General features: G+C 32.0%; 1 protein-coding gene across 7 annotated transcripts in view; it reads right to left on the bottom strand.

Annotated features, from left to right (window-relative positions):
• LOC127701469 (hemicentin-1-like) overlaps positions 1-15,479 on the bottom strand; it is a 105,253-nt gene that overhangs the window by 84,329 nt on the left and 5,445 nt on the right. For 6 of the 7 annotated variants that reach the window (XM_052205335.1, XM_052205337.1, XM_052205338.1 and 3 more), the window contains exon 1: positions 4,805-4,882. The exons of the other annotated variant lie outside the window; for it this stretch is intronic. The gene's annotated coding sequence lies outside the window, so the exon portion shown is untranslated. Of the gene's footprint in view, positions 1-4,804; positions 4,883-15,479 lie in introns of those variants that run through there. 7 annotated transcript variants of the gene reach the window in all.

Genomic DNA, 15,479 nt, shown 5'->3' with positions numbered 1-15,479 from the left:
TACAACGTCTTGACAGACTATTTTAATTTTATTAAAATAGCCTTTCAAGATGTCATAATGATTTGGATTATCCTCGTCTCATGTGTTTTCGTGCTATTAAGAATGCATTGTGACGTCACATTTTCCATTGAAAAAGCATGCATAGGCTAGTACGAATTCATATGACTACAAAAACATATGATCTGACCATAATTTTTGATAAACACGGCAAAAACTTTGTGGGCATTCAATATGGGCCGAACTAATACATGAAGATATTGTTTCCATATTCAATTCACCATATTTTTCTTGTGCGCTTATTACACATTCTGGTATTGATAAACTAATAATTGAATAAACCGGGGAAAAGCACAGATTTTGGAAGTACTATTAGGCGACTATAGGATCAGGGGAAAGATATGAAGATGTTTATATCGATAAAAATGGCGCGAAATTACACACACGAATATCGCCGGAACTTGCATCTGTTACCTGGGATATTATATAAATAACACATAGCTGAGAGGGTAAAAGAGCAGATTGTTACCCCGAGAAAACATTTTCAACTGAGGCGAAGACAAGGTTGACAATGTCTTTTCGAGGGGTAACAATTTGCTCTATCACACTCTCAGATATGACGGTGTTATTTAATTTATTATACTGAATGTTCTGTTATTACTGTCTATTAAATTTCAAATTCAGAAAAGTAATAAACTAAGACGTCTTGTACATAACAATCATCCGTATTTAATAAAGCGCACACTTGATCAAGCGTCTCAGGCCGTGAAGGGTAATAGAGTATTTACCATAGGATAGAGTAAATTGTCTCCCTCGTATTAACCAATCAAAATCTGGCATTTTGACATAAAGTATAATAAAATATATTAGTAATAGTCCCAGCTGTTACCAAGAAACTATATTTCTTAGAAAGAATTGTTATTCACTGAGTCCCTACGTGAGTGACAGATACCGCGGAATTTTGTATACTGATGTTCAAAACTCGCCTAGGCACCCCATTCTATCGTCTATCTTAATGATCCTTAAAATTATGAACAAAGGCTAGATAAAAAAATGAAGGAATTGAATAAATTGAATAAACTGTAAACGGATCGAGACCGGGTTCGTCGACATGGTAAGCGTCACCTGTTAGTCATGCTCGATTAAACTGGAACTGTTAACTTGTTTACTTATTTTACTATTTATTTTATGAATATATATATCTGCACATGTGAAAATTATTTTTTTACGACTATTTATATATATGTGTGTGTGTTGCCGGTTAATATTTGTGTATTGGTAGATTGATTATGTTTTATTCATGTAGTTAATAAATATATGTAGAGAGCCTTATTAAAAATTGGTTTAATCCAAATGAGTTACTCTCTTTAAATAAAGATATTATTATTAAATTAGAATACATGCGATAAATTTACAGTCAGATCAGACGACTTTGTGAATTGAACCACAGACACATCGTATCGGTCAACCAATTCGTGATGGTGACCGTAAAATTTGTCATTGGTCAGTCGATTTCGGTCCGCGATTTTCCTCGTGCTATTTTGTTTTCAGACTCCGAGATTTGTAAAATAGATAAATGCGGATTTTCAAGTCAACATGAATCGTATTCCCAGGAAATGTGCCAATATATGAATATTTTCAGCAAAGTTGAATTAATGTGAAAATTTCAATAGAGTTAAATTTCTAGGGCTAGTTGTTACTCCACTGGCTTAAATTCGTGTGGATTTTTTTTTTAAATAAACAAAAATATATAATCTCGGGGGTCGAGAGGGGAAAAGGGGGGGGGGTACTTTTTATATACAAGGTGATAGGGTGTGTCGCTGGAAAGGTCTCATTTTCCATCTTGAAAATATGTGAATAGGTGGGAAAAAATATCAGAAATATATGATAAGGTCAATAAACTTTTTAGTGTATTATTTGTTAATTCTTCTTCGTCTTTCTTGATGTTCCCGGCTGTGTTTTTATCCACAAATTTCCCCTCTTTTAGTTTAAACATATTTTATTGTCTAAATAAACAATAGGATTGGATACAAGTTATAACAACTTAACATAATCCCCTCTTTTGACACTTTGGTATTCCACTTTTCCGACACACCACACGAAACCCAACCAATATGGGAAAAGGTTACATTTTTATGTACGCAATATACAAAAAGGTATACATTTTAAACTTCTAAATTGTATGAAAAGGGTGGGGTAAAAGAACCCCAGCGGCACCCCTATCAATTCAGTATTAAAGGGGCACTAACTACGAGATATGAAAAAAAATAGAATATGATTTTGTTTGGTTCAATCATTAATATAAGTGAAATGATGAAATAATAATTCGTTTTTAGCAACCAATTTGGTTCAATTTTGTCAAAATAAGCAAAGAAACATTGCTGATGAATTATTCACTTGCAAGTGAATAATTCGACCTCATTGAATCCGTATTCATGTGACCTTCAATTAAACCCAATAGCTAAAGATTGGTTACGCATGTAAAAGGAAAAGAATGTCAACATTGAAAGTGAAACAAAGGTGAACCATTTCGTTGACTGATTCGATCAACAAAAAAATCATTCTTATACAGGAAAAAACGATAATTAACTTTTTATTTAACCTATAACATGAATCAAACATACCTTGAAAATTCCAATTGCACGAGGTCGCTAGTTATTTATATTTATGTTCATGTTTATATCGGGTTACATGACAATCGGCAGTCTCCGATGGTCATCTCGAAAGTAAATTAGATGGCGTCTAGACTAAAATACACACGAAATTCTGATATATATTATCGAATAAATGCAGTGTTAACTGTTTATTTCAGACTTATTGTAATTTGAATATACGTTTTAGTATGTTATAAATCAAATTTGAGAATTTGAGTCAAATCGGTGAACATGAATTTGACAGCTAGTGCCCCTTTAAAGTGCCCCCACCCCGAGTAAATAATACACAAATTCCGACTAGGCAAAATACAAGGACAGATGCCAGTCACTGAACTGGTCACCGAATGATTGTTAAATCGGCCTTTTGATTACAGTAAAATCTGGTCAAATTGAACAAAAATGATAATCAGTGTGACTTCCTAGTGCTAGTGCTAATGTTACATATTTCTCTGGGATAATATTATCGCCTGATGTTGTGACTTTCATAGTATTAATTAGATTAATTGATTGTTGTTTCCTTAACTTCCAGTTGCAAATATTTCATGCATAATTTAGGTCGAAAGCAAGGAGGCAGCTCTTAGTCCATCTTATTACCTCAAGTTCACGGAATTCAAAAGAACTTTTTGTTCAAACAGATAACGTGTGAGGGTTGCGGACCCTTTCAATCAATGTGTTGATTCATTTACAACTTTGTCTTGAAAATGTATGAAATTATTGCCCTTGACTGGACTTTGAAGTAGGGCCTAATTAATCACCCACAACTTGTAAAGATTCGTGGTGCTTAATAATACCACTTGACTATCACTGAGGGCCGCTGGAGTATTGTGACTTCTTTATGTATATTTGTGAGAAGAAAAAATAATAAAGTGTTGAGCTCCTTTATTTAGTGTTTTGTGGACTATAGTTCGTCTTTTTGTCGTTTTTGTTTTTTTCCCATGGGCGTTGTCATTTTTTCTCCGACTTATCAGTTTTGAATGTCCCCTTGTAATTTTCTGCCTCTTTTTTAACACACAACTTATAAATAGAAACAAACGCAGTGAATCATGATGTAGTGTTTAACTCTCTTGCTTCGGTGAGTAGATACACCAGAAAATGAACAGGCATCTAATTTGAATTTTTTTCTAGTTCTATTTTCCTTTAAACGTGTTTTAAGAAGCATTGTTTGTTAGTTATCTGTACTTTATTTAACTCCACGAAACTATTTTTTAATTGATGAACAAATCAAACAAAGTGCCTCTCATTAGCAAACCACGTAAGATAAACATTCCCATGTAGGTGTTACCATAATGAACATTTACAGTAAGTGGCACCGTTTCTGTTTTGGTTTGTTTGCATTGAGCATTTTAAGCATGATCAATATTTCCATAACAGTTATATGGTTAATATGTAAATTAGATTTAACAAGCACATACATAATCCATGACCTCACATGATAGTAGAGGATGATCGCACTGAGTGATTAACCAAGCATATCACCAACACCCAATTCATCTTCTACCGGAAAAAGTCGAAAATTGTGAAAAATGGAATTTATAAGAATCAGAAGAGATGTTGGACAAAAGTTACATGAAATTTCAAATATTAAACAACAGCTGAATCCCTTAAAACAAAAAAGGTATACATAATCGGATAGTATTCAACAAGATTCGCACACATTGATGGTAAAACAATATTCCACAGAGACAAGGGATCAAACTAAATAACCACACGTTTCTTTTCCTTCATATTTATATATATATATATATATATTTAATAATCACCAAAAGCTTGGATCACTGTTCTTTCCTCCGGGTAGTTGCTTTGTTTTTGTTTTAGTATGAATATTTTTGTTTTCCAAAATATTTTAAATGAGATATAGTTTTAATTAAAAAATTGCTGGCTTTCTATTTTATTTATTACAAGTTTACACCTTGGTGGTGCCAATCAATAAGATCAATAAAGCTTTATTTGTCTTTAATTTTGCCCTATACATAAGTTGCTACTGAAAAAATTCATCCACATAATCATTTTTCATACCGGCGTTTTTTATATATATATATATATATATTTGGGGAATATACATTTTAAGATTGTCGAAGAAATTTATTATATAAATTAAAAGAAAATGAGTTATAATTTGAGATAAAGCAGCTATCCTTGTGCGTTTGTCTTACCGTGATCTTTATGAGTTAATCCTTGCTCTTACTACTGTCAGTTTTTGAATGACACACCTCATAGAACTCGAACTATTTTTAAGCAAATTATATAATTATCCACCCTAACAAGGTCCTCCCACATTAACTGAAAGGGTGGAAGTTGACGAACAAGATTTCTATAAGTTAAACATAAAAATCGATTTTGATCTAGATTCTACCCGTTTTTTCAAAGTGGATCGAACCATCCGCCGCTATACCCGACTGAAAATTACTTCTATGAATAGATTTATTTGCAAAACCGGTTCAATTGACTTTTGAATTATAAAGAAGTATTTGATCAAATTGATAATGTGTAAGGCTAGATTCTACAGTGTGTAGTGAAGAAAAACATCTACAAAAATACACAATTTGAGTTGAAGTTATTATCTAATTTGTCTGCTTTTGAAGTTTGTGGTTATGAACAATTATAATTATGAATTGGCTTTTTTCATAAATCAGCTGTACTTATCTACTGAAGGGGAATGAAATACTATAATTATTTGTTTATTTAGAGAAAATATTTTTGTAAGACATCAAGACGTTTGTAAATTAAAGTTCTTGATGATATCATTAGTTATTTAAATATTTATCTTCTAAAACTTCTGGTTAAATTGCAGTTTACTTTTTACTTGTTAAAGTTTATTTATTTTTTTATTTGTTTTATTCAATGAAGTTGAATTAATACATATAAAAAGACATCACCGAAGTAAAAATTATTTTCAATAAAGATTTGGGTGAAGAAAATTCTTTTTTATTGTATATAATATTATGTTTTCAGTATTATGTATAAGAAATCGACGATGTTTGTTAATGTTTGTTTTCCATTGAATTTCAAAATATAAGGAAATATTTTCTTTGTTACGCCATACACAGCTGTGTTTAATAAAACGAACTATATAAGTTATCTGACAAATTCCACAGTTACAAGTAGTTCTTTTATCATTTTTAATTGTTAACCATAACAAGTTATCTTTCCCTGGGCTAACATGGAAACATCTTTAACTGTTGTAACAGGATAGATGAACACGATAAAATAAATTGATTTATCAGTGATGTGTGTCCTGAAGGCACTCTTAAAAATGTTAAAATTTAATTTAAAAAGAGGGAAAGGTTTATGACAGTGTGTTTATTTTCAATTATATCCTTATTTTAATATTCATGTATATATAAAGCAAATATTTGTGTTATGTCACAGATTGTTGCTGACTTTATCATCCTATTGAGGATATTCCACGCTCATTTTCGAGTGAAGCAATTACCAATAGATCAACAACTAGAATAAGAATCTGCTGGCGGTAATTACGTGGATAAGGGGTTGGGCGGAAAATTGAAAAAAAAGGTTTTTAACATGCAGAGTGCATGAGTATTTATACACCATTCACAGTAAAACGGACCCCCTTTTCAGGTGCATGTAAGTAAAAGGTTTGAATTAGTTGCATGTGGATAGTCGTAATGGAAAGTGATATAACCATGGACTATAAATGTATGGTTTAGTTATAAAGATGGATCAACATGAATATCTTATAAAAGTAAGGATGTCAGGTAAATACAGGTAACAGTAAAAGTATATTGAATCTAAACAATTCGCGTATAGAAGGAAAACTAGACAGTGTTACCACTAAAGAAAGTCAATATACTACAAAAATCTGAATAATTTAATGTAGTTTGGGATTTCTTCAACCGTAACGAATCTATAAACATGCAAACCAGTTTATTTTCAATACACTTAGAGTTTGCGTGGTAGTTGTTTTTTGTTTTTTTTTAATATTTTGCTCAATAGAAACAATAATACATATTCCCAATGAAAACAACGAGTTAATTCATAAGGTGCGGAGTATTAACGAATCTAAGACCATTTCATCTTCATCATTTCATTTTTATTGTCCAATACAACTACGAGAATATAAAAAAGAAGATGTGGTATGATTGCAAATGAGACAACTCTTCACAAGAGACCACATGACACAGAAATTAACAACTATAGGTCACCGTACGGCTTTCAACAATTAGCAAAGCCCATACCGCATAGTCAGCTATAAAAGGCCACGAAATGACAAATGTAAAACAATTCAAACGAGAAAACTAACGGCCTAATTTATGTACAAAATAAAGAACGAAAAACAAATATGTAACACATCAACAAACGGCAACCACTGAATTACAGGCTCCTGACTTGAGACAGGCACATACATATAGAATGTGGTGGGGTTAAACATGTTAACGGGATCCAATCCCTCCCCCTAACCTGGGACAGTGGTGTTACGGTACAACATAAGAAAGTTCTTTCGAAGTGTTAAGAGTGACAGGAGTGACTGGAGTTCTGCATTTTATTATTTGTAACAATATTTTACGAACGACCTTCATTCTGCCTGTTGGTATGCAAATGTCATACACTTAATAACATGAACACAATGCTTAATTTCGCCTGAGAAAATTCTAAGCCAGTCTATAAATGTATTATACTCCATTTCAAAACGTATGCAACATCAAATCAGACAGTTGATATCACACGATCATCTTCATCATTTCATTTTTATTGTCCAATACAACTAGAAGAATATAAAAAAGAAGATGTGGTATGATTTCTATGAGTTTGACTGTCCCTCTGGTATCTTTCGTCCCTCTTTTACAATGTGCATACTATGAAAGCAATATGACAAACTTATACAACATTAACCTTGTCGAATCTGAATATCATCTTTCTTGGAAAGTAAGAAGGAATTTAGATGCTTTTGACGTAGAAATACGCACAAAACACTAGACAAGTGTTTATACCATACTTTACCATATGGTGTTTATATCATAATTTTATAGCCGACTATACGGTATGGATTTTTTCATTGTTGAAGGCCGTACGGTTGCCTATGACTGCTTATATACCACTTCATTTGAACTTAGGTGGATATTTGTCTCATTGGCAATCATACCACATCTTATTTTTAAATCAAGTTTTCAATCGTTTTGAGTTTAAACAAGCTGTTAATGAATAATGACATTGGCTAATGAATAACACCAAAGTTTACATAGAACTCCCTAAAAAACCAACAAAATCCCACACACTACGATATAGACAAAGAAAGCACAAAAGAGGTTCCTGGCTATAGACATGCACACTATAACTTGGAGTGGTATACTTTCATTTTAGGCGTCCGACTTTTTCCCAAGACAATATGCATACATGTTTACGGATAATTCTACTTTCAATTTCTACATGAACTGCATATAGTTTATAAAAACCTTCGCGAAATGATTTAATCTATCTAGGATTGACTGACAGAGTTTCTGTGACCGGAATCGTGCTCTGCTAAGGAAATCATGATTCTGAAAAATCCTTCAGTTGAAAATCTACTGTTCAATATCAGACGCAATACACGCTTACCCTTCCGGAACACCTGAGATCACCTCCGGTTTTCGTTGGGGTTCGTGTTTCTCAGTCTTTAGTTTTCTGTGTTGTTGTTTTGTGTAATGTTGTTTGTCTTTTTTCTTTTTTGGCCATGGCGTTGTCAGTTTATTTTCGACTTTAATATGAGTTTGAATGTCCCTTTGGTATCTTTTGCCCCTCTTTTATGATTGCTTTTCAATTACAACATTGATTCGTGCAAGCTGTAATTAAGATTCTGAGAATTGCAGAGAGACAAATAAAAAAAAAAAAGAAAAACACGCTACAATGATATGGTTACCTAGTTTTGCATGCATTGTTAAGTATATCAAAAATGTATATTACTATTTAAACCTAGGGTATTTCTTTGGAAGTTTGTGTTAAAATATTTCATGAATGATAAAGAAACAGAGAAGGTTAAACGAGTTGCATGTTAAATGCATACAATTTCACTAATAAATGTTAATATTGCATTATAAATTTGCCGTAAATTTTTTGAAATTTCAATTGTAGGTTCATGTATCATGTCATTCATATAATCGTTATATAATCGTTAAATCAAATAATTTACGTAACAATGCATCTTTTGTGTATGAATGTCATGCATGATGTCGTGTTGGTATTTCTTGTTTACACAAAAGCATAACCATTTTTGTTTTAGAACATGATGCCGAATTAGAACATCTATAAACAAATATTGTTTAACTTCTATGGGCAAATATTTCATGCATTTTCAGGATGAAAACAAATTAAAACAATTAATCCAATAGGTAGATTCTACAAAGTGACAAGACCGGGATGAAGGGTGGGAAATGTGGACTTCCACTGAAAAATGAGAGTATGTTTGATAGAGACAGAAATTTTGCCATGCAACATGCCACCTTAGAACCTAACAAAGAGTTGTTTAACATACAGAAAGCGTGACATTCATGCATTGTACCTGCGAGAGGCATGTTTATTGGATTTAGCCTCCATTCCGACCGGACGTATAGCTGAATATTTATACATCCTGGTCAGCTAAACGAACACCCCTCTTAAGTATAAGTTTAACTGTCGGACTGTCCGAAGTCCAGTGATGACTTTATTTCTATATAACCCGGTCAAACTTAGGGGGTTCAAGATAAGAAGTAAATCTCATTTCCTTATGTTTTTTATTTCTTCAGCAAGGGCTATAGTCTTTAAATCTTTTTTAAAAGTAAGAGTATTATGAATATACAATGAGAGTTCGCCAACATTTTCAGATAATCGCCCGTTTTATTGGGCCTTTTCAATAACAAAACAAATTTAACATGTTTTTAGCTGACTCAAACTGCAAGTTTCACTGTTTTTTTTTTTCTAAATCAAAAATGAATAGCAAAGACATTCACAAGCCAAATTATATCGACCTATATCTATATATTGCCTTTCATATACAAATAAATTCAATTTTCATCCTGCAAGACGCTTGTTTAGAAGGGAGTCTTATACATTTCTTCTGTTTTTGTGTTTATAATTCATTCAGTTTGTTTTTGTTTGAATACTTTGGATTTCACTTTTCGCAGGCAGTGAGATCAGGCATGCAATGGTTTTTAATTGCCTTCAGGATATCTTCTTAATTTTTATCAGTGATATTTACAACTCGTTATCAATGACATTTGTACTGCTCGTAGCATGTTATACGTTAACATAGTCAACAGGAAAGATATATATATATACCAATCGATATATTTCGTTACATAGAAAGGAATAATGAAATAGTGTTTTATAACTGCCTTGAAATTGTATGCCCAATCCTTTTTATCAATTTTTACGGTGCACTCCATTTTGATATTTTTATATTTTGCTAAACACCTTAAAATTGACTACGGCATTTTACTTTGTATATAGTATATTAGATTTAGTGACACCAAGGAGAAACCTATACTTTGAAAGTTACTGGGATCACAAATAAAATATATTAAAAGCAAATTTCGGGGCAATGAAATTTACATTGATAGTCATATTACGCCATAAATTTAAAGATTTTAATAAATTTAAAATGTTGCTGAATATTTTAAATGTTACTTTAAAATTCTCGTTATTGCAAAATAAACATATAAATATGAATATAAGGAGATGTGGGGAATACGTCAATTAAACAGCAACCCAACCACAAAAGTAACCAAAATGTATCAACAGACCAACATACATGCAGTCTTCAACAATAGGTTTCCATGCTCTAAATCGTCCCGAGTCTATAAAAATTGCAAATAAATTAAACAGAAGCAATCAAAGATCTACCATTAAAACTCGATTCTTCAATTAAAACAAAGTATTGTGACAAACGACTGACGAAGTTCCAGGCATGGAACAGGCGAGGTTAAACAAGTTTTTTGATAATTCAACCCTCTTTTTTATTCTCGATTGGAGATTAAACAAACGTCCATGAACAAGTCAATATAAAGAATGCAGGAAAAACAATTAACTCTAGATAACAGTATGATAGCAAGAAAAAAACGAAATAAACAACAAATTTACCGTGTTAAATAATGCTCTCAGTTACTGAAATTAAGCTCATAGTACTCAGCCTGCTAATGAAAATAATACCATTCCACACTTAATATCAGTTGCTGTAGTTCCAACAACGTCATAAAAAATACAGAAAGCCATGCTATCTTACAATGCCCAAAACAAAATAAAAACACAAAAGAAACATGTATTATTGCTTCAAACTACAAATTGGTGAACAAATAGTTATCCCCTAAAGTACGAGAGACATTGATTGAACAACTGTATACTATATATAGTAATAATCGTTGTAATTAAGTCTATTTAGCAAGAGAGACAGATTTGAAAGACAATTCCTTTGTTAGGTGTATAAACAATAATACCGTAAAACTTTTAATTCTAAATACCACTTTTTCTTAAATTCCTGCAAGTGAAATCATACTTGCGCGATAAATTTCTATATTTGTGTTAAAATTAAGTAAAAGTCTTGACCATTGATTTATAATATTATATCCTTGTTGTAAAAGATTTTAAGAGATGAACATATTCGGTACATTAAAATCCGAGATTTCGCTGCAAGCAGGTGCAATATGAACCAGCTGAGAAATATACACCCAAAGTGACACCAACAGTAATGAAAGGAAAATTAACAATAGGAAAGGAAAAGTTGTCATCTGCTTATCATAAATTTAGTATGGATATTACCATGTGAAATTCTAATATCAAAGTCTAAAAAAGGACATCCCCAGCAATTAGTTTTTGTTTTGGTAAGAATGAGTTCAGGTGGATAAATTTCTTTGATATTTAGAAAAATCTGGATTGTTTACGAACATATTTTTAAAAATATTATTAAGCAAACAATCGATGACAATTGCTTATTACTTTGCATGTCAAATTTGCGTATTTTAGTTGTTTTACCAAATAGGGAATTGAAAAGACTGCAACTGAAATAGTTACACCTAGATTCATCAAAAGTGAAAAGATCATCTTTCTAGATAGCATAACTGTCAACAGAAGCAAACTGACAATAAATGGATTGTAGACTATCAAAAAATTCCGAAGAGTTTTCACATTTTAGAATAGTCCATTCGGCATAAGTCGGAATAACCAAAACATGTGTAGTTAAACATTTACTAAATGCTATTTCCATGTGTGTAATGATATTATATTTGTCAGTGTTGTTGGACATTTATTTACTCAGAAGCGCCACTTTTGTGTGTAAGGGTTTTCAAAAATGATTTAATAGACGGAAACACGACAAATTAATGAATAGATTAAAGCTTCGAGTATTTAAAGGGAAGAATAATAATAGACTGCGCGTATCTTCAACATTGAAACTTTGGTCATTGAACTTGAAAATGTGGCTACCAACAAGGTTTTGTAATGAAATAAGATTTTTGACCCGAGACCTTCGTAAACGTGGAAATATCGAATAGACAATTTATAGTAAATAGGCATTGTTACAACCAAAGTATTGCAAATTATATAAACTATATCAACAGGAATCTCAAATTACTAAAGACAAAATAGGATTAGAACATACATATTGTCGAATAATAAAATTGCACGATTTTGCAAGTGAAATTAATATCTAGGGAAAATGTCACGGCCAGTGTTTTTTGTGCATATAAAAGTTTGACTTAAACTACTTTCAAATTATATAATGTGTGTTCCTCCAAATTTAAAATAAACAGGGATACAATGTACGGTACTGGGTGAATGATATCTAGTTGGAAAGAGGAAGCTGAATTCGATGCCATGATGGTTACTGCACGTTATACATATATGCTAATCAATGTTCTTATCCCTTATACATGTATTCTCTATATGCCCCTTGTGGGCCCTTAATTGGTAATAAAATATGTTCTTGTTTTTGTTCTATTTTAATAACCCTGGTTTAAACTGTTTTTATTCGAATCATTCACCAGTCGTCTATATTCTAATTATCATTCTGACTGTAACAGGCTATCTTCTATATTGGCTGTCCACCTCCATTACTAAATTCCCCAATTAAATCACGAGGGTAAGTTTGTCAATAATTCCATAGTCTGACCATGAGTATAACACAACAGACTGCTATACATAATAAACAACAATCCCATAGCCTGACCATGAGTATAACACAACAGACTGCGATACATAATAAACAACAATCCCATAGCCTGACCATGAGTATAACATAACAGACTGCGATACATAATAAACAACAATCCCATAGCCTGACCATGAGTATAACACAACAGACAGCGATACATAATAAACAACAATCCCATAGCCTGACCATGAGTATAACACAACAGACAGCGATACATAATAAACAACAATCCCATAGCCTGACCATGAGTATAACACAACAGACTGCGATACATAGTAAACAACAATCCCATAGCCGGACCATGAGTATAACACAACAGACTGCGATACATAGTAAACAACAATCCCATAGCCGGACCATGAGTATAACACAACAGACTGCGATACATAACAAACAACAATCCCATAGCCTGACCATGAGTATAACACAACAGACTGCGATACATAATAAACAACAATCCTATAGCCTGACCATGAGTATAACACAACAGACTGCGATACATAATAAACAAGAAGATTATTAACTTACAATCGTAAAATTGTAGTAATTAGTTAGTCTCATTCACATTTAAAAAAATAATTACCACGTGACATAAATATCTCGCCTTCAATTTTGCATGCTTTTATTATTTGGATTTTTTTTTTTAACATTCTAATAAATATTTGCAGTTTCATAACTCCTTTAGAAAAAGTCTATTAGTCAATTACAATGATGTATCATAGCTGAGATTATATAGTAATCTTATATCATAGACGTTGACTTTAACGTGACTCTACTACGATTTGAATATTAAATACGTAAAAAAACCGGTTTGACAAGTGTTTTAAAAATATATATGTATGATCAAACATCGTTGAACCGAATGATGAATTTACTTTTAGCAATGTAATACACACACCTATTTCCTAGTCACTAGACAGAAAAGTAAAATGGCATCGTTCAGTTGGGTATAACACAATCATAATGACACTGAATTAAGAGTTATTGGTCCCTAACTCTGCAATTTCAGAACATTGTGAACATTGATTATGAATAAAAGAAAAGGGCTGGTTTTCGTTTAAATATAACTTATTTTTGTCAAGCTTCGCCAAATTAAAGTATAAATTCTTATTTGAACAGATTCCCTCCTTTATTTAAAACATGTCTATAAAAAAAAATACATTACTTACGATCATTTAGCCACCAAGACCCGAAATGAATACGTATGTAGAGTGCATACAATAAATACATATGTAGAGTGCATACAATGAATACATATGTAGGGTGCAAACAATGAATACATATGTAGAGTGCATACAATGAATACATATATAGAGTGCATACAATGAATACAAAAACAAATGCCAACAATAACAACTTGTTAGCTTTTTATGTTTTATGAATTGATTTCAATCGTTGATCATCAATTTCTTCGTCTGTTGTAACCTTTCAGATTTTTCCTCAACACCGTGTTGTTTTCGCAAAGGGACGTAACACCACTACTCACCGTGAATTGAAATAAACCACGCCTACTAACCCAATATGAAATATACACGGTCTCCACGCGGTTGCTTTTAACCAATCATATTCCTAGAAATGTATAGGTGGTAAGATAAATATACATATTAACCATGGAACATGGATCAAACCAAAATAAAAAATGGTGTCACCACTCATTTGAAATAGGGTGGATAGCTGTCTCATTGGCAATCATACCACATCTCCTTGTTTTTATTTATTAGTCTTTGTCTTTATCACTTCTTGTCTAGACTTTGAAGACAGTATGATGACTTGTAGATATCTTTTTGTTTTTATCTGTCGTTAGGTTGCTGTCTCATTGACATATATCTTAAATCTACTTTTAATTACAATTACATGCAAAGCTTGTATCTCTATCATATACGATTTTATACCGTATTTGTTTGTCCAACCGTGTCAAGTTTAAAACGCTTGACCGAAACATTTAATATAGGTGTTTACTTTTTAAATTACACAAGCATAATATAAATCCAATGGAGACAAGTGATTGACTGTATAAACCCTCTGTATATTTGTTAATCTTTATTTATATTTATTTTTATAATAATAGGATAGAAGGTCGACCTTAAGTACTTAAATCCTGATGAATTGAGACCTGGACAGCGAGATTTAAAGTCATATTAAACAGAAAGTGATACACTTGAGTCAGAAAAGCTTAAGGGAAACATGAAATGCAAATGAGATTGTCAGAATTTTTTATCATGCAGGAAGTGTGGTGCTCTACAAACATGGGGCATTGAATTTAAGATTGGACGTAGTTTCGTATTTATGCATTCTTTCCACAAAACGAGCTTCTCAGAATGGGTCATATTCCGGGCGGCAGTTTTCCGGGTAGCCCCTGGTTAGCTCCAAAGAGCTTTTGTGTTACATCGACTTCATCATTAATTACAATTATACTTTATTTATTACATTTTGTTTCAAGATATTAGATCTTAAGCCTTTTCACGGCACCAAATTTCATCTTTGAGTTCAAAACTTTATCACACTTTTTTTAAAGTTCTGTTACTACCCTCAAAATTGCTGGTAAATATTAACACAGCTATAATTTATTCATGGTATTAACGTTGACACTATGAAATGATGCATGAACTATATAATTCATACCCCTTAATTTTTACAAGATTTATTTACAATTTGCTATCAATTCGGCCATTTTTTTAAAATATATTTATAATATATACACACGACCAGAGACC

This window comes from Mytilus californianus, unplaced genomic scaffold (assembly GCF_021869535.1).
Source record: "Mytilus californianus isolate M0D057914Y unplaced genomic scaffold, xbMytCali1.0.p SCAF_5, whole genome shotgun sequence".
NCBI lineage: Eukaryota > Metazoa > Mollusca > Bivalvia > Mytilida > Mytilidae > Mytilus > Mytilus californianus.
This window is presented reverse-complemented; position numbering and strand designations above follow the sequence as displayed.